The sequence below is a fragment of the Lagopus muta genome, chromosome 1 (assembly GCF_023343835.1).
Source record: "Lagopus muta isolate bLagMut1 chromosome 1, bLagMut1 primary, whole genome shotgun sequence".
Lineage (NCBI taxonomy): Eukaryota > Metazoa > Chordata > Aves > Galliformes > Phasianidae > Lagopus > Lagopus muta.
In genome coordinates, this window is record NC_064433.1 from 191,452,432 (window position 1) to 191,471,460 (window position 19,029).

The window sequence follows — 19,029 nt, forward strand, 5'->3', positions numbered from 1 at the left end:
CAGAGCATCCTGCGTGCATCAGCAGCATCTACAAGGACTGAGAGGTGAAGCCAGGTTGGTGAATATCCGAAAACAAGACATTATTTCTTCACAAATTGACTGCGGTTAACCAGGGATTTAATTCCTCTGGGAAGCTGTAGGTTCTTCATACCCAGATGTTTGGGAGCAGTTGGATGTTTTCCTAAGTAGCTGCTTTACACAAAGTGCAAATTACCGAGCATTTACAGCAGTCTCTTATCGAAAGAAAACCATCAAAAAACAGAGGACTGAATGCATCTCTCTGGTTTTTACCTTTCTGTTAATGTGACATCCCCAGAACATCACCTGTTCATTGCTTAAGAAATGTGTAGACGTGGCACTTAGGGACGTGGTTGAGTGGGCACGGTGGGGACGGGTTGATGGTTGGACCTGATGATCTTTGGGGTCTTTTCCAATCTTAATGATTCTAATAGACCCAGAGGGTCAGCAGAAGCTTCCTGAGTCACCCCACTCTCCCCTAGTGCATGGGACCACGTTACCACCAGGTAAATAACATGGGCAAGGAAACACAAAAGCACAGCTCACAGACTTGCAAGTCAAAAGAGCTCCTAAAGGTGCCTGCATACCAAGTGGGCAAACCAATGGGTTTACATGGAGACGTGGAATTCAGGTTGTACTTGGAGTCAGCACGTCTGGGTATCCCTGGATGCCTGTTTGCAGGGAAACAGACAGGGTACAAATGTCAGGAGTTCCCTTTTGCTTGGATAACTCACAGGGAGTGCCACCAAGCTGGGAGCTCCTCGTTCCTTGCAGACGTGAGTCACCATTTACAAACAGGCGACGATGTCACTGCAGGAGAAAAGGGCAACACTGCACTGCCCAACACCCTGATATCACTGTCTCAGCAGCAGGATGTAAAAACACATTTCCTGGTGGCTGTCTAGGTCATGAGTAGAGCTCATTCCTCATCTTCCGCTTGCTGAGCTGCTGTGGTCAAGATCTGCCTGACCAGAGCGCTGCACACAACATGGGTTTGTGGGCTGCCAGGGCAAACCTTCTGCTCAGCATTAAGTCCAGGCAGGAGCAGGATGTCTGTCTGAAGGCATCCTGGCACAGAGTAAATCTGGTGGCTGCAAATGGAAGAGGCTGGAGAGCTGCAGGACTAACAGGGATGATTGTGGAAGCAAAACAAGAGAAGATGGCACAAGGACAGATCCAAAAGCAGAGGGAGGTTAATATGCCACCAGGCTGCCAGCTTCACATGAGGTTGGAAAAGACTGCTAAGATCAAGTCCAACCATCAACCATCCCCACCTTGCTCACTGGTCATGTTCCTCAGTGCCACATCATGAAGACAGAAGTAGAAGATATTCCCTGCTTGGCATCCAGCTCTTCCCAAACTCTTGGTTGGTGAGAACAGAGAAGTTCTGTTTGGGATACCCCAAAAAGTCAACATGTCCCAAACTTTACCACAGCAGATGCACATCATATTCAGGTTGGATATTAGGAAAAATTTATTCTCTGACAAAGTAGTAATGCATTGGCACAGGCTGCCCAGGGAGCTGGTGGAGTCACCAACCACGGAGATGTGGCACTGAGGGACATGGCCAGTGAGCAAGGTGGGGATGGTTGATGGTTGGACTTGATCTTAGCAGTCTTTTCCAACCTTAATGGTTGATGATTCCACCAGGTACCTCAACAGGGTTTAAAAACCCTGGATAAATCTCCAGATTAGGGTTTAAAACCCTTGCAGATCGGCAGAGATTGTAGGACAAGAAACGAAAAGTGAACTAATGAGCCTTGCAAATGCCCAACTCCTGGAGATATCCATCACCCTTCTAACCCTCCATGCCCCAGCCCTGTAGCTGTGCCTCTGATTAATGATTATAGCGAGCACTACGTAATGGCTGGTTACAACAAAGAAGGGAAAGGTCACATCCGAGCACACCCATGAATCCTTGGGCTTCCTAGCAAAACCCTACTGACGGCAGATAGCTTCTGCAGGGCTCCACCAGATTTACATAGGGCAGCCCCAAACTGAGATGGGGTAGCTTAGAGAGGTAGGAGGCTGGTCTCATACAGCAAGGTTGTGCTTTCAAACATGCTCTGAATAGAGCAGGGTTTCAGACACTGGAGAAACTGCCTAGGAATAGCAGAGTCATGCACGCAGAATCGAGTCACCTCCACCTGTTCATTCACACGGGCCATCCTTAACCCAAGAGGACTCAACTGCCATCACCCCCCATGTGCATGGTGTTGAACACCTGCTTTATCAGACTACAGGAGCACCGTGCCCTTCTCAGCATCGTTCTGGATAAAATACAAATAAGTCAAGAGAAGAATGTCATCTTTGTAGGACTGGCCTGAACTGATTTCTATTATTTATTCAGGGCTCTTAATTGAATGTCTGGACCAGCTGCTTTTAAACCTAGTCACACTGACTCCACTGGAAGCCTTACACCACAACAATATGTTCACACTGAATTTCTTGCCAGCTGGACAGAAACCTTATGGTCTGAAGACCGACCCACACCTCCATTATGTATACAGGGAGAAGGACAGAGAAGTCAGGAGGTATTGCTTGAGACAGTGCAGACAGCCTTTTGCTAGGGCATTACGGGTCTCGGAGATGCTTCATTAAGAGGTTTTGGGAAATTCATTCAGAAAGCTCATTATTAAGCACAGATAAAATGCAGCACGTCTCCATGCAAATGTGCTGCCTCCAATTGCTACTGCAGCTTCTGGGATAATTAAAGCAATTGAACTTCAAAAGATGCAGAGACGCGTGCCTGAGAAGCTGAAGAGATAACGGGGCTGCAGCTACTCTACAGGAGGCAGAATGGAGGCAATTGGATGCTACAAGATCAACGCGGGCATAGAGGCATAGGGGTAAAGCTCCTGCTGTCTCATTTTGAGCTTTCCAAGTCACATTTCTGCCTTAATTCTGCAACACCTTAGCAAACCTTTCTTCCCTTTCTCCTTAATTTCACCAGCCCCAGTTTTCTCTAATATACTGGAAAGATTTTGCAGAGCTGCTCTTGAACACAAAAGGCTGCAGACTTTTACCAACAAGGCCTGAACTCTTGCTGCCCAGGAAAGATGGATACAGCTCATGGTGCTGAGCACCATGGGTTATGTCCATTGAGACTCATCTCCCTTTTGAGCATTTCCCCTCGTGAGTAACAAGAGTTTCAAGGGAGAAATCCCATAGGCCAACATACAGCCCTACAGTTGGATGGTCAAAGCTAACCAGCATCACGTGAGCTGCTGCTCATCATGATCAAGAAACATGTAGATGTGGCACTGAGGGACACAGTTTGGTGGGCAAGGTGGGGATGAGTTGATGGTTGGATTTGGGGACCTTAGAGGTCTTTTCCAACTGTAACAATTCCATGATTCCATTCTATGATTCAATGACTGACACATATCACAGCATCGTGGTGCTTTCTGGGCAGGGACAGACTGTGTCCTGTGTCCATGGCCTTTGGTTCTTTGTCCATAGCAGAAACATTCAGGGAGGAACAGATCCATTTTACAAGGCACGGTGACCTCCAGAAAACATATGGCATCTCTATGTAGATACCCCTGGTCACTGCAGAAAAGTTGGATTAGATGACCCTTCCAACTCCAATGATTCTATGCACCAATACTATTGGACTTTTGGTAGGGATTCATACCCATGGGCAGCACCCACCTTCCTTTGCTTTTGCTTCCCAGCCATTCTATAACGCAATCAACCCCCAGGATCCCAGGATATGACCTTGAGCCACCAGAGAGGCTCCCCAGCTCGAGCTGACCCAACACCATGCCACAACTACAAACAGGGAGACCAAACCACTGCTGCAAGTCCAACTTCACGTGCAGGGCTGCAACCCCAATCCTTTGTTCCTGCTAGAACATCCGCCCTGGTGGACATCCCCCACAGGCTGAACCTACAGACAGCACCACCAGGAGGGATCCCACATGGGTAGGAAAGAAAGCAGCCATCCTCCCAGCTCTGAAGATTTCTTCTGGGCGATGATTTCTTAAGGCCCTTAACCAATGCCTCTGCAACAGCTGCTTGCAAATGGAGGGTTTGCAGCTGCATCTTTTATCTGTGCACGGCTTCCCTTCGCTTTCACTCCCTTAATCAGCCCAAAGCAATCCTGGCAGCATGCACACGTGCTCAGACTAGTGGCAGGACCTGCTCTGCAAGGTTGGGGAGCAGCTGAGTGTGCAAAGACTTGGTGGGAAGCTCTGCTTGCCAGGGTGTGGCTTGCAAGCAAAAAAAAAGCAAAGAAACAACAACCCAAAGGAACAACAAAACAAGCAAACCCTGAGCAACTAATCAGCATGCTTCCTTCTTTTCTGTACTAGCTTGGGACAGCTGGGAAGGGATGTAGGCTAGCTAACAAGAGCTGCCTGCATGCTACACCAAAAAAGCATAGAAATGCAATAGGCAGAGGTCTTCTTGCTGCAGGGATGTGTTTTCTCCCCCACTGAACCCACTCTGCGATTTAACTGGAGATACAAAGAAAAAGAGCAGTAAAAGCACAAGAGGGGGAAGGCATCTTGCTTCACATGCAGAGCTGCAGCTCTGCCCTTTTCCCCTGCAATTTTGTCCCCGTGCTGGAAACTGCACAGATCTGGGCTGCTGCAGCCGTGTCAGGTCAGTTATTGTCAGATAAACCTCAAAGCAAGAAAATATTGCAGAATAAACTTCAGAGCTGAAAAGCAGAGCTGCAGCCAGGGAGAAGATCTGCCCCACCACCTCTGCTGCTATGGGGCAGAGTGAGGATGGTCGCAGTGCTTTGCAAGCCCTCAAGCTGCTGCTGCCGCTTCACCTGTAGGTCTGGTTGGAAATTTCCCTTGCTCGTAACAATTTAATCTTGCTCAAGGAAAAACCCTTAAATGTTTGTTCGCTGCTGATGCACGCTGCCACATTTCCTGGTTGTGGGCAGCATTAAAACTTCCAGACTGGTTGAAACTGCAGGATACGAGCGAGCAGAAACGAAGCAGGAAATGAAGAGCAGAAGGATGAAAATCATTCCTTTAACCCCAAGGGCAAACTAAGGCACAAGGAGTGTTGTCAGGGTGTTGGTTTTTTTGTTTTTTTTTAATGTGCCGGAGTGTTTTAAGGTTAAATGTGTCAAAGCACCGCTGAATTGGGCCATCGCCTGTGGAGCACATGAAAGCTGCCCACGGGATGTGCAGGAGGAAGGGAGCTGGGTTCAGCCACCCCATAGGGCTGGATCAGGCCCAGAGGAGATGGTCTGCTGACCTACGGGGCACTGCAGAGCTATCATCTGTCATAGCCTTGGAGCACGAGGATCTGCAATGCTGGCTGCAAAGGAATACTCTGTGAAGAAAGGCAAGAGCTGCTGAAGTCTGCTCTGTCCCAGAGTACAAAGGAGAATGGGGCTTTTTCATAGGATCACAGAATCACTGAGGTTGGAAAAGAACTCTAATATCCCAAGTCCAACCCCAACCCACCCCACCATGCCCACTGACCACATCCCTCAGTGCCACATTTCCACGGTCCTTGAATACCTCCAGCGACAGCAACTCCACCACCTCCCTGTGCAGCCTGTGCCAATGCATCACCACTCTTTTGGAGACAAAATTTTTCCTGACATCCAACCCAAACCTCCCTGGTGCAACCTGAAGCCATTACCTCTCATGTTATTATTTCCTAGAGAGGATCAAAACATCGGACATCAGGGGGAAATTCTTTACCCAGAGAGTGGTGAGGTACTGGAACAGCTGCCCAGAGAGGTTGTGGAAGCCCCGTCCCTGGAAGTGTCCAAGGCCAGGTTGGATGGGGCCCTGGACAGCCTGGTTTAGCATTAAACATGGAGGTTGGTGGCCCTGCATGTGGCAGGGGGGTTGGAGATTCATGACCCTTGAGGTCCCTTCTAACCCTGGCCATTCTGTGATTCTGTGATTAACTCAGACACCGTTTCCATTGATGCCTCCAGGAGCTACCTATACATACTCCTCAATCTGACACCAATAACCTTTGAGTTATCCCCCCAGGGTACAAAGGGGAGTCATGGAATCATAATGCTTGGAAAAGACCTCCAAGATCACCACGGCCAACCATCAACCCATCCCCACCATGCCTTGCTAATCAAGTCCCTAAGAGCAGGAAAGGGTTAAAATGCTGCAGCTCAGCGGGTGCAATCAAAGCAGCCCCAGCAAAGGGAATGGGGCTGCGTCCATTTTTTGGAGTGAGCTCAGCCCTTTCTCCCTGGGTAATCAGGTGGAAGTGAGCAGAGCTGGAGTAAGCACCACAATCTCATCACACAGCCATGGTTCCACCCATGGGGACGTGGATAGGAAGTGGAGGATAGGAACTGTCTGGACCTGAATATGAAGCAGGTCAATGAAAACCCACTGCTGAACCACAGATGAAGACACCAGCAAATAACTTCTTTCCATGAGCATCCCATCACACCACTGGCTCCCTACAGGCTGAAACCTGAACACAGGTGGGGAAGAGAAATGAGAACAAATCATAGAGACTTGTGAGGAGGAGGAGGAACTGTATACGATCACAGAATTGTGGAATGGAAGAGGTTGGAGGAACCTCTGGGTCCATCTGGCCCATCCTTGCCCCAGCAGGAACACCCAGAGCATCACCATGATGCTCACCCAGCCCTTACTGCATCGTTCTCATTCCCCACACACCAGCCTGCTTGGACCAAGTCAGGAAAGGGATTTTGGCACCTCTGAACCAGCCGAAAATGTCTGGTAATGATTCTCTAAGTATGAACAGATTTACAGAATGCACCCATTCTTAGCATCATCATCATACCCCAGCACAAACACTGTCTAAATCTCCTCTCGGGATCAGATCCAAAGCCTTCTTAAAGCATCAATGCTTTGTTATTAATCTGTGCAGCAACAGGGCATGGCAGAGCTGGATTTATTTCTTCCTTTTTTGTTGCTTTTTTTTTTGAGGTATAATCAAAGACAACATTTATCTCAGGGATACAGCTGAGCTTCACCACGTCTGCTCTGCACCCACTTCGGGGGGGGGGGGGGGGGGGAGAGATGCCAACATGGCCCTTCACAAAGGAGACACCAGCACACAGACTGGAGATCATTACCTCCTACCAGCCCCAAATCCTCCTTATCCCAGAGCCACGCAGCACCTTAGAAGAGAAATCTGCCCAAATTCATGCTCTTCCCAATGGGATGAAGCTGCAGAGCCTCTAGGGAAGTCCCTGCACCTGCTGCAAGCTGAGTCCATCCCAACCCCATTCCATGGTCCCACCAACTTAACTCTTCCATGCCCTCATCCCATCAGAAACCTTGGGGAAGGGGCTTTCTAGGGGGCAATCCCAAGGGGTGGGGAAGATAGGAGCAGCTCTTCCCTTGCCCCACCACCTTAATTCTTCCATAACCCAATGGGGAAGGGGTTCCCTGGAGGATGATCCCAAGGGATGAAGGCCAGCAGGGAGATGAGAGCAGCCCACAAAGCGCTGTCCTGGCTGGATGCAGCGAGAAAGCGAGCTGTAGGATTTAACAGCATCCCTCTATCCCTGCAAACAGTGCCCTGCTCTCATCTCCTCTTGCTGTCTGCCAGCTCTCCCCAGCACCCAGGCAGCAGCATAATGGGAATTGGCAATAATTAATTGATAATATATACGTGGTAATAAACCCAAGTGCTGTGCGTGCATCCCAGGCTCAGCTGGCAGTGACCAGCGCAGGAGGTGAGGGGTGCAGGCACAGAGACACTCCTGATGGGACACCCAATTGAAAAGCACCAGGCTGGTGTTTTCAGCTCTGAAATAACATTTTCAGGGCAGCAAAAAAAATGGGGAGAAAGAGGTAATGCCTCCTGTCACAGGGACAAGGGAAAGCCAGGCTCACATCCCTGCTTGGGAACCTGCAGAAACATCGCTTTCCTCCCTGCATCACCCTGAGGACAGGAGCTCTCTATCTCACTTTAACTTTCTAAAAGCCATTAGGTTTGTCCCAAAAATTCAGAACAAAGAAGAACTCTGAAACCTCCCAGCTTTCCCCTTCCATGCTCTGTGGCTGATGCTGCTCTCCACGAGGCCTCGCTGCTGAAAGTTTCACTTCAGCTCAGCTGCACTGGGAGCAGCTGAAGGGTTTTAACCATTCAGGGTCTGATTTGCACAACCCCAATCCACAGCATCCCCAAAATCTCAGCCTCTTCTTTGAGCCAAGAGCAGCACCGTGTTTAAAGCAAAGCAGTGCAGGGGTGTGCATGCATTTCCTTACCCCCCCCCCCCCCCCACCCCCCCCATTAAAACCTTTCTTCACCCCTCACCATGCAGTTGTCCCCCCTTACACCGTCCCCAAAGCCACAAGTGCCCCGAGCATCCCGAAGGAAACGGTGCCATCCCAAATGGGATAGCTTCATCCTAAAGGGAGCAAGGTATCCCGAAAGGCTGCGGTCCCACCCTCCCGGGGAACAGCACGCAGTCACAGCCTCGGGGTTGAAGAAAAAGCCAGGGAGAAACCCTTCCATCGGTCATCCCGGGGTTTTCTCGGTACCTTCGAGCTGCCGGAGCTCCGATATCCCACCGCTCCGCTGCAGCCGCTCCCGGAGCTCCGATGCCCGCAGCGCTCCGGCCCCAAGCGCCGCCCCGACGGGGAGGGCAGCGCCGCGCCTGCGTGGGGCCGGGAGATCGGAACGGAGGTGGAGGTGGAGAGGGATGCCCGGGATATAGGGGGCTGGGTTGGGAGATGAGAGTGATGGCAGTCGGTCGGAGGAAGGGTGCATCCGGCGGTGGTTCAGGGGTTGCGCTGGAAGTGGGGAATGGAAGTGGTCCAGGGTGGGAAAGGTGGGAATTGAGGGCGTTGGAGATTGGGAGATAAGGGGATGGGAATTGGGGTGGGAGTTAGGGAGCTGGGAGTGGATAGCAATAGGGGTGTAAGAGTGGGTATTATGAATCTATGGGTGAGAAGTGGGGGCCTGGATTGGGAACTGGGTGACTCCTAGTCATCCAGTTAGGGGAGCTGGAGGGATGGGAATTGAGGTGGGAGTTAGGGAGCTGGGAGTAACAGTAGGGGTGTAGCAGTGGCTATTATGGGTGTAGAGGTGAAAAGTGGGGGTCTGGATTGGAAACTGGGGGGATGGGAGTGGGAATTTGGATTGGAAACTAGGGGGATGGGAGTGGGAATTTGGATTGGAAACTAGGGGGATGGGAGTGGGAAGTTGGGATCTGGGAGGTGAGAACCGGGGGTTGAGGTGGGAATTGTGGGGCTGGGAGCAGCAGTTGGGGTCTGGGAGTAGATATGAGTCTCAGGGGGAGCCAAGGGGTTTGGAGTAGGAACTGGGAAGCTGAGGGGGGATTGGGAATTGGGGGAATCAGGGTGGGAGCTGAGAGGTGAGGATTGGGGGGATGAGGGTGGAATTGGAGATCTGGGGAAGAGAACTGGAGATGGGAGTTGGGAGAATTGGATAGGAACTGGTGGGCTGGGAGTATCAATTTGGGGGCTGGGAGTGGATACTGGGAGTTGGCGGGTGAGAATTGGGGGCTGGGTGTGGGAATTGAGAAGAAGTAAGGTGGGAATTGGAGGCCTGGGGGTGAGAACTGGGACTTGGGGACTTTGGTGGCTGGAGGTGGGAATTGGGGGACTAGACATGGGAATTGGGGGACAAGGAATAGGAATTGGGGATGGAATTGGGTAATTTGAGAGCTAGGAGTGGGAATTGAGGGTGTGGAGGTGGGAATTAGGTGAATTAGGGGAATAGGAATAGGAATTGGGGACTGAATTTGGGAAGTAGGGGGGTTGGGGTGGGAATTGGGGGGAATTGTGATGAGAACTTGGGGGATGGAGGTGGCACCAGGCACTGACACCAGCCTTCTCAGTGCCTTAGGGCATCACCTGTGGAGGGAGAGCAGTCAGGGTGCAAGATTTGGATAGGAATCTTCCCAAAAGAGCCGCATTTTTCAGAACCCAAATCCATTCCCTTTCTCTGGTTTGCAAGAGGGAAGCATGAAACATGCAGGTGCTTGGCCCATGTGCAATGGGGCTGGGGTGGCACGGTGGAAAACGTGTGCTCTCGCCATGCAAATATACCTAAAAATGGGCTTTTGTTCCGTAACTTTTGTCACATATTCAACTCACGCACTATTTGTGTTGGGGCTATTTTAGTTCATTTGCCAGAGTATCGTTCCAGGAATGCAATATTTTTCCCTGGCAGCAAAAGCCTTTGTTCATGTTTTCCTCCTCCTTGTGTGTTTTCCTCTCTGCTCGCAGGCCTGGGGGCTGCTGTGGTCTGGTTGTGCTCAAAACCAGGTCAGTGCAATGACCCCATTCCATGGTTTTTTCTTTTTTCTTTTTTTTTTTTTTGGTTCCCCTCACCCCAATAAAAATATAAAAAAGAAAAAAAAAATATAGGGGGGAGGGGGGGAATCATATTAGGAACCCATGATGGACAACTCCAGCAGCAAAAGTCAAAGAACAAAACAAATAGAAAAGGTGAAATCTCAGTTTGTGAAGGTTTTTATGAGGGAAGGAGGAAAGGAGGACAGACCCTATGCAGGTCTCCAACCCCAAGCCTCAAATCTCCAGTAATGGCCCCAAAAACAGGGCAGGGAAGGAAGCTCATTCTAGTTTATGTGCTTTAATCGGCATCCATCAACGTTAATTGATTGATGACACTCCAGTAATCATGTTAATACCTCGGTATTAATTAGTGATGGTTGATAAACACATCGTTCATCCCAACAGTGCGCCTATCTGCTGCCCTGTTGCCTTCTGTAGTCTTCCATAGTGGCAATAGAAGCAAAGAGACATTTTTATCTGTTTGATGGTTTGGGTTGGTTGTTGGGGTTCTAGGGTTTAGGTTAAGGGGTCATTGGGTTGGGGACAAGCTGGGGTCAAGGATATGGGGAGAGGGGCGTTTATGGGAGTTTATCACTCCCAGTGGGGACAGGGGATACTGCAGTGGACAAAGGGAAAGGGATGAAAAAGCAGAGAAAAAAAAAAGAAATAAGAAACAAGTCAGCAACTGGAGCCTGATGTTATTCTAAATTATGTGCATATAATTGATACCAACATGCGGTGGCTCCTCATTGGGATGCATGAGGCTGCGGTGATGGGAGAGACATGAAGGGTGGGCAAGGGGGGAGGATGAAATACTGAGGCTTTAAGACCGGATCTTATAAATAAAGTTGGAATAAAGGAAAAAATGTGCCATAAATAAAGTAGAAATAAGGAAAAAAACAAAGTGTTGGCAAATTGTGATTCCTTCCCCACGCGTGTCCCCACTGCAGGAGCCTGGTGAGGGTGAGCAGAGCTTCTGCTCTGCATCTTTTTGCAGATGCCAGCCAAGGAATGATGAACCAACCGATGAACCCAACTGATGTATCATAGAATCATACAATGGCCTGGGTTGAAAAGGAACACAGTGATCATCTAGTTTCAACCCTGCTACATGCAGGGTCACCAACCAACCACCAGACCAGGTTGTACCCAACCGACGAACCCAACGTTGTACCCAACCATTGAATCCAACCCAGTTCCTCTGGCTGTGCTTGAATTGAACCGCATTTTTCTGACTTTTACAAAGTCGCTCGGCCCTGTTAAAGCCTCTGGAATACCAGTAATGTATTCTCTTCTTTTCCTCTCCACATGATTGCAGCATAATCTCCTCCTCACTTGATTTATTTAAGCGGGCCTTCAGATGCTCCAGTAATGGGAGTCATTTAGGTCCCTCTGCAGATATGTATTTATTTATTGCTGTTCATTTAAGCTGCAGAGCCAGTTGGCAGGAGAGAGGCAAGGCTGGGGTCACAAGGATGTTAAATTATTTGCTGTCAAAAATAGCTGGTAGAGGAAGTTAAATTCAGCAAGGTCGTTCAAGGTCATGGCCAATCGCTGGTGGGAGGAGAAGGGCATTAATTAGCTGCTTTATTTATGGGGGTCATTGTGACCACTTGGTAACAAAGGGAAGTGACAGGAGCTCCTCCTGGTTTTGGCAGAAGCAGCTCCTGAGTGAGAAACCAAATTGCTGTCCTTGACCATGATGGGGGAAGTTTGGGCTATAATTCAGTGATGTGTCTCCCATGAAGATGTGCTCAGTAGGGTTCAAAGGGCAGGTGAGTATTTTGGTCACTCACACAGACAGCTCCTTGCCCAGGATTCTGTCACCTCTTTTGGTAGCCAGTCCAGCTGCTGTGTATCCTTGCTGTTAAATCTTGTATTACAATGGAACTTCACCAACATCTTCGTCCAGAAGTTAGACCTTGAGATGCCTTTTCTCTTAGAATCATTAAATCATCAAAAAGAACTCTAAGAACAACTCTAACCATCAACCCATCCTCACCAAGCCCAGTAACACATCCCTCAGTGCCACATCTCCACAGTTCTGGAACACCTCCACGGATGGTGACTCCACCACCTCCCTGGGCAGCCCGTGCCAAAGTGTTACCACTCTTTCAGAGAATAAATGTTTCCTAATATCCAATTTGAACCTCCCGTGGTGCAACTTGAGGCCATCACCTCTCCTCCTATCGCTGTTCTCTGGGAGCAGAAGCCAATTCCCACCTTGCTGCAACCTCCTTATGGGCAGTTTTAAACGCAGCACTGGAGGTGTGGCCTCACCAATGCCAAGTACAGAGGGACGATCAGCTCCTGCTCCTGCTGGCTGCGCTATTGCTGATACAAGCTAGGATGCTATGGGACCTATTGGCCACCAGGGCAGACTGCTGGCTCATGTTCAGACACCTGTGAACCAACACCTCCAGATCCTTTTCCTCCACCCAGCTTTCAGCCACTCTGTTCCATGTCTGTAGCATTGCCTGATGTTGTTGTGGCCAAAGTGCAGGACCTGGCATTTGCTCTCGTTGAATTTCATCCCACTGGCCTCAGCCCAGTGATCTAGCCTAGTTTAAGAGCTCTGATAAAGATCAGAATTCTCCTCGCTTTCCATTTTCTCCCATCATATATAAACTAAGGTAGGAAAAGCAGCTACTAAAGTAGGCAGACGTGCCCAGGAGTGACTGGGGGCCAACCAGCCTTGTGGGTTGTTGCATGGCCTTCCACAGGGAAGCATCTCTACCAAAATAGCCAGGTTTTAATGACAAGCAATGCTTGTCGAGAAGAGTCCTTCCCATCCAAAGATCCCTATCAAAAAACATTTTGTCATCAAAAGCCCATTTTTTCCCCCTATTCTTTCTGCATAAAATGAAAGCTGGATATCGTAACACACGGAAAACCCTTGCTGAAAGCCACTCTGCTTCACTGCTGAACACACTGGCCGTGGTTCCTGGATGTGGCAGAGTGGATGCATCTGGCTGGCAAACAGCTCATGCTAATTGATAGCTCTGCTGGGAAATCCATACCGTTAAGTTCTGCACTTAATTGTCTGTATCTGCGCTTCCTTCTCCACAGTCACAAATCAAGGAGCTTCGCAGCGGGCCGCCTGGTGTTCAGCAAGATAAAAGCCAGACAGCAAGAAGCTTGCCTGCAAAGGGATGGAAACATGAAGTTGTGATTGATCTGAAAGAGTGGCAATGCACTGGCACAAGCATCTGGGGCAATCTGCATGTGTGGGGATGAAATGAGGGCAAGTGCCCCAGCTGAACCCCAGCTCAATCCCAGTCATAGAATCATGGAATTGTAGAATGGCCTGGGTTGAAAAGGACCACAATGCTCATCCAGTTCCAACCCCCTGCTATGTGCAGGATCACCAACCAGCAGACCAGGCTGCCCAGAGCCACATCCAGCCTTGCCTTGAATGCCTGCAGGGATGGGGCATCCACAGCCTCCTTGGGTAACCTGTTCCAGTGCCTCATCACCCTCCATGTGAGGCTCACTGAGGAGGGATGCTTCTTTGCACCCGTGTCCCTGCTCTACACCACCTCGTATAAAAGAGAGATAACAACTCTGACCTCCAGGCTCCTCATGTTCCCAAAGAGATCCAAATTGTTTCTGAAACTCTTCTGATGTATCAGACTCAGGCTGGGGTCAGTCAGCAATGAAGCCAATGCCTTGGTACAACAAGCTCCCACCTTGCCAGGGTTCCTTATAGCACAAGCAGCAGGGCTGTGGCTCTGGGAAGCCAATGCCACCTCCTGGCCACAACCTGCAGGACTTGGGTCACCTAGCTGCAATAAGACCTTAAAGCTCTCTGCAACTCCCTGAAAGGAAGTTGTAGTGAGGTGTGAGCTGATCTCCTCTTTCAGGTAACAGCAATAAGATGAGAGGTAATGGACTCAAGATGTGCCATGGAAGGTTCAAGTTGGATATTAGGAAACATTTCAGAAAGAGTGGTGATGCATTGGCACAGGCTGCCCAGGGAGGTGGTGGAGTCACCATCCATGGAGGTGTTCAAGAACCATGGAGATGTGGCACTGAGGGACGTGGTCAGTGGGCATGGTGGGATGGTTGGACTTGATGTTCTCGGTCATGTTTTCCAACCTCAATGATTCCATGACTTTAAGACACCAGGGCTCAGCTGCTTTGGATGCGGCCCTGCGTGAAGCAGACCAGCATTGCAGGAGCAGTTCAGGAGATGAATTTTATTTTTCTTTGGGGTTTTCCACCAGACAGTTTGGAAAACAACAGGTTGCCAGCCAGCCCACGTTCCTTGGAGCAGGGAAGAAGGAAAGGAGCAAACAGCACCACTGACCTCTCAGCTGCTTTTTATTTCTGGCAGATCAGGAGCAGCCTGCACAAATGCTGACTCCAAACAGTCCTGCCAAGAGCTCTTTAGGCAATTTTTTCTGCTGATTCTCCACCTTGGAGACATAAAAAAACCCACAAGGGTTGTGTGGTTTTTGTGTAGGCTTTTTTTGCCCTCTTCCACCATCCCTGCTTTCAGCTCTCATCAAACATCTGAGGATCACAGATGTCTGATTTCCAGTGGCCGAGAGCATACATGAGGGATGATGGAGATAGAGCCACTGGGCTCAGCGATAGGATGAGAGGTAATGGACTCACGTTGCACCATGGCAGATTTAGATTGGATATTAGGCAAAATTTCTTCTCTAAAAGAGGCATAATGCATCGGCACAGGCTGCCCAGGGAGGTGGTGGAGTCACTGTGCATGGAAGTATTCAAGAAGTGTGTGGATGTGGCACTGAGGGACACGGTCAGTGGGCACGGTGAGGATGAGTTGATTAGACTTGGTGATTGTAGAGGTCTTTTCCAGTCTTAATGATACTATGATTCTGTGATACCACTTCTGGGTTGTCCTCCTTTTGAAGTGACCAGCTCTGGCAAAACAGAGCAGGAATGTGTGGGACACATAGAATACCCCTGAGCAAGTCCTTGCTCCTGTGTTTGTAGAGCAAAGACTCCTGCATGAAGTCAGGGCTGAAGATGACTCCGATGATTCTCTGCAAGACAAGACACTAAGTTGAGTAGTCACTGGCTCCAAAAGGACCAGTTTCCCCAGAGATTTATTTAGTTCAATTCTGACTGAGCTACTTCCCACACCTGGGAGGACCTGCAGGTTGCCCATCACATCCATTGCAGTTCAAGAAAAAAGGATTCAGAGGAGACAAGGACAACATACCATGGAATCATAGAATGTCCCAAGTTGGAAGGGACCCATAAAGATCACTGAGCCCAACTCCTGGCTGCCCATTGGACTACCCAAGAATCTGACCACAAATAATAACTTGCCACAGTGGCAATGTGTCCCCACAGTCCTTTCATCCTCCTGTAACAGAAGCCATATTTCCATCACAGTCACCCCATGAGGATCTTTAGAGATTTTCCCCACCATTTCCCAGGCAGATGTTTTCACGCTACCAGCTTTTCTCCTTTCATATGAGCCACTTCTGGGACACTTCAGAGAATCATAGAATCATTGAAGTTGGAATGACTGCTAAGATCATCTAGTCCAACCATCAACCCATCCCCACCAAGGCCAGTAAACCATGCCTCTCAATGCCACATCCATCCATTTCTTGAGCACATCCATGGATGGTGACTCCACCACCTCCCTGGGCAGCCTGTTCCATTGCATTAACACTCTTTCTGAGAAGAAATTCTTCCTGATATTCAACCTGAACCTCCCCTGGTGCAACTGAAGGGCATTGCCTGTTGTCCTGTCAGCTCTTGTCCTGGAGGCTCTTAAGGTACGTCCCTCTACCATTGCCTGTCAGCCTAACCTTCACCCTAAAGTCAGTGTTTAGCAACTCCAGTCCTCATGATGAGTCCTGCACTTGGTGAGGAAGCCAGCTCCAAGCTCTCAGATTACACAGCTCGGAGAATCTTGCTTGGGTCTTAATTAGAGAGGTCACCTCTACGTCCCAGCTTCATCAGCTCAGCTTCAATCAGTAGACAAGCATAAAACTATTAGCACAATCAAGATTTATTTGCTGCAGCACAGTCTGCCTGGAAAGATGGAACTGAGGATGTGGGAAAAACAGAGATGGGATTCTTTGTGTAAAGCTCAGCAGTAGGGCACTGCTCAGCATCGTTGTCTAACCCCTGAACTGGTTTGGGATTTCACCTGAGCCTTCACTTGGGCGCAGCCCCTCAGATATCATAGAATCATAGAATCACAGAACTGTTTGGGTTGGAGAAGACCTTAAAGCCCACCCATTTCCACCCCCTGCCATGGGCTGGTTGCTCCTCACCAGCTCAGGCTGCCCAGGGCCCATCCAGCCTGACCTTGGGCAGCTGCACGGATGGGGCACCCACAGCTCTCTGGGCAGCAGTGCCACAGCCTCAGCATCCTATGAGTAAAGAATTTCCTCCCAACATCTAACCTAAATCTCCTCTTAGTTTAAAACCTTTCCCCCTTGTCATCACTTATCTATCCTTGCAAAAGTTGGTCTCCCTCCATGCTCTTCTCTTGCAGTGTTTAGTGATTGGTTTCTGCCCATTCCTCCTTGCCTTTGAGGGAAAAATACTGCATAGTCACCAAAATGAGTGTCCAGTAGAAGATGTTCTCAAACACACTTTTTCTGAGAGGTCTTTGACACAGCAGTTTCTTAGAGTTGCCTGTTTGGGAAATGGGCTCAACCAGCATTTTAAGAGCTTTAACCATTTTATCACACACCACATACTGGGAAAAGCAGCCATTAGCCAACTAGGCTGCAGGTTCCCACCTGTGTCATGGAATCATGGAGTCGTTTGAGTTGGAAGAGACCCTTAAAGGCCATCTGGTCCATCTGTCCTGCAATGAACAGAGACACCCATGGCTTCATCAGGTGTTCAGAGCCCATCCAGCCTGACCCTGGGTGTCTGCAGGGATGGGGCACCACCAGCTCTCTGGGCAACCCGTGCCAGTGCCTCACTACCCTTAATACAAAGAACTATTTCTTTATATCTGGCCTTCAGCAAACCTCTCTGTATTAGCTGTAATTTCAAAACACCTTCACATTCTCTCAGCCCTTCAGATAGCTTTCCCACCTCCTCTTCACAACTTGACTGCATTAGTTGAGTAAATGAATAATGATGTGGCTTTTGAGCAGCCTGTGGTGCTGCCAGGAAGCTGTTGCCTCATTACATCTGTGCCACTTTCTCTCATACAGGGATGCACATCTTGGCTGCTGGAGGTGAGAATTTGGGTCTTTTTTTGGGTTTCAGTCTCTTTAAAGGAGACAACATTGCTCTTTCTGCAGTCAGAGCAATGGGAGGGAAGTAGAAACCCTCTGATCCTACAAAAAAACACAACTGTTAACTGGGATTTTTAGGCAGAAAGATACCACCTGCTCCCCATAACTTTCTGTTTGCAGTGTGGAAGGAAGAGCACTCACTCCAACTCTCCCCCATCTCTGCAACCCTACAGGCTCGTGCTGCAATTAAACCTGATCTCATTAACGAAGCACCACCAGACCTGGCTAGGATTCGGAGAGGAGATGCAGGGAGAAGACAGGTGCTGCAAGAAGTGGCAGGGCTGATTCACAGCTTGGCTCTCTTCCTCTGAATCAGCATGAAAAGAATTAATATCCCAGGCTGGCAACAGGGACAGCAGCCAGCGAGCTAATTATACGGTCCTCCTTTAATCCGTGTTCCTCCTCATTTTTTAATAACTCAAGTGATCTCATTGATTTGCCAGTTGAGAAGGAAGGGCTGTATTAATTAGCCAACTAGTGCATTGTGCAAAGCATTAGGTGAGGGAAAGCGAAGACAAAGTGATCAGTTTTGCTATAAAATCTCAGGAAAAAGGAAAAAAAAAGGAAAAATAATAGAGACAAAACAGACCCAGCAGTGCTCATGTAGCACAGAAATGACAGTGTTCAGTTCTGGGCACCTCACAAAAAGATATGGAAGTGATGGCCTCACGCTGCGCCATGGGAGGTTCAGGTTGGGTATTAGGAAACATTTCTTCTCAGAAAGAGTGTCAGTGCAGTGGTACAGCTGCACAGGGAGGTGGTAAAGTCAGCATCCCTGGAGGTGTTCAAGAACTGTGGAGATGTGGCACTGGGGGACGTGGTCACTGGGCACGGTGGGATGGGTTGGGGTTGGACGTTGGGATCTTAGAGGTCTTTTCCAACCACAGTGATTCTATGATTCTCTGGAAATCTAATTGCCATGTATGAGGCTGGGAAATCATTCTACCCAAGGGTGTAAATCCATCCTAAATCATCCTGATTGCTTCCTTGTGGGGTTTTATTAGATCTAATGCTGTACGCAGCCAATGAAATGCCTTTCCCTCACTGTCTTTGCCAGAAAGAGGGCATGGATGCCAAAAAAAAGAGAAAGAAAAAAAGGGTTTTGGAAGTGAGGAGTTTCTGTTTCAACTCTAAAGGCTGGAGGAAAGAAATTCAGTCCAGTGATGGTGATACTTCAGGAAATAAACAATAGAAAGTCTCTCCTAGTGCTCAGCTTCTTACAGAGAGAAAAGGAATTCATGGTTTGTTTTTGCCTGATGCAATTGTGCTAATACACAGGAGGTGGCAGCATCCCTCTGAAGTGCAGCGAAAGGCTCTGATCACCTGGTGGCAAACAGAGCCCAGCTTTTATCTGGAGGGTGAGAATTAACTCAATTATGATGAAACAGCCCAATCAGGGATGCAGAGCACCAGCCCTCCCTCCAGACACCTAAAATGAAGAGATGCTGCTTTGGCTGTACTGAAGGATCAATGTCCATACAGATACACATTCCTACGGATGTTCATTC

At 49.0% G+C, this 19,029-nt stretch overlaps 1 protein-coding gene across 1 annotated transcript in view; it reads right to left on the minus strand.

Moving 5' to 3' along the window:
* The window catches only part of CAPN5 (calpain 5), a 50,159-nt gene extending 41,523 nt beyond the window's left edge, over nucleotides 1–8,636 (minus strand). Inside the window, exon 1 of the mRNA XM_048966640.1 lies at nucleotides 8,487–8,636. The gene's annotated coding sequence lies outside the window, so the exon portion shown is untranslated. The remainder of the gene's footprint in view (nucleotides 1–8,486) is intronic.
* Between the last annotated feature and the right edge of the window lie 10,393 nt (nucleotides 8,637–19,029).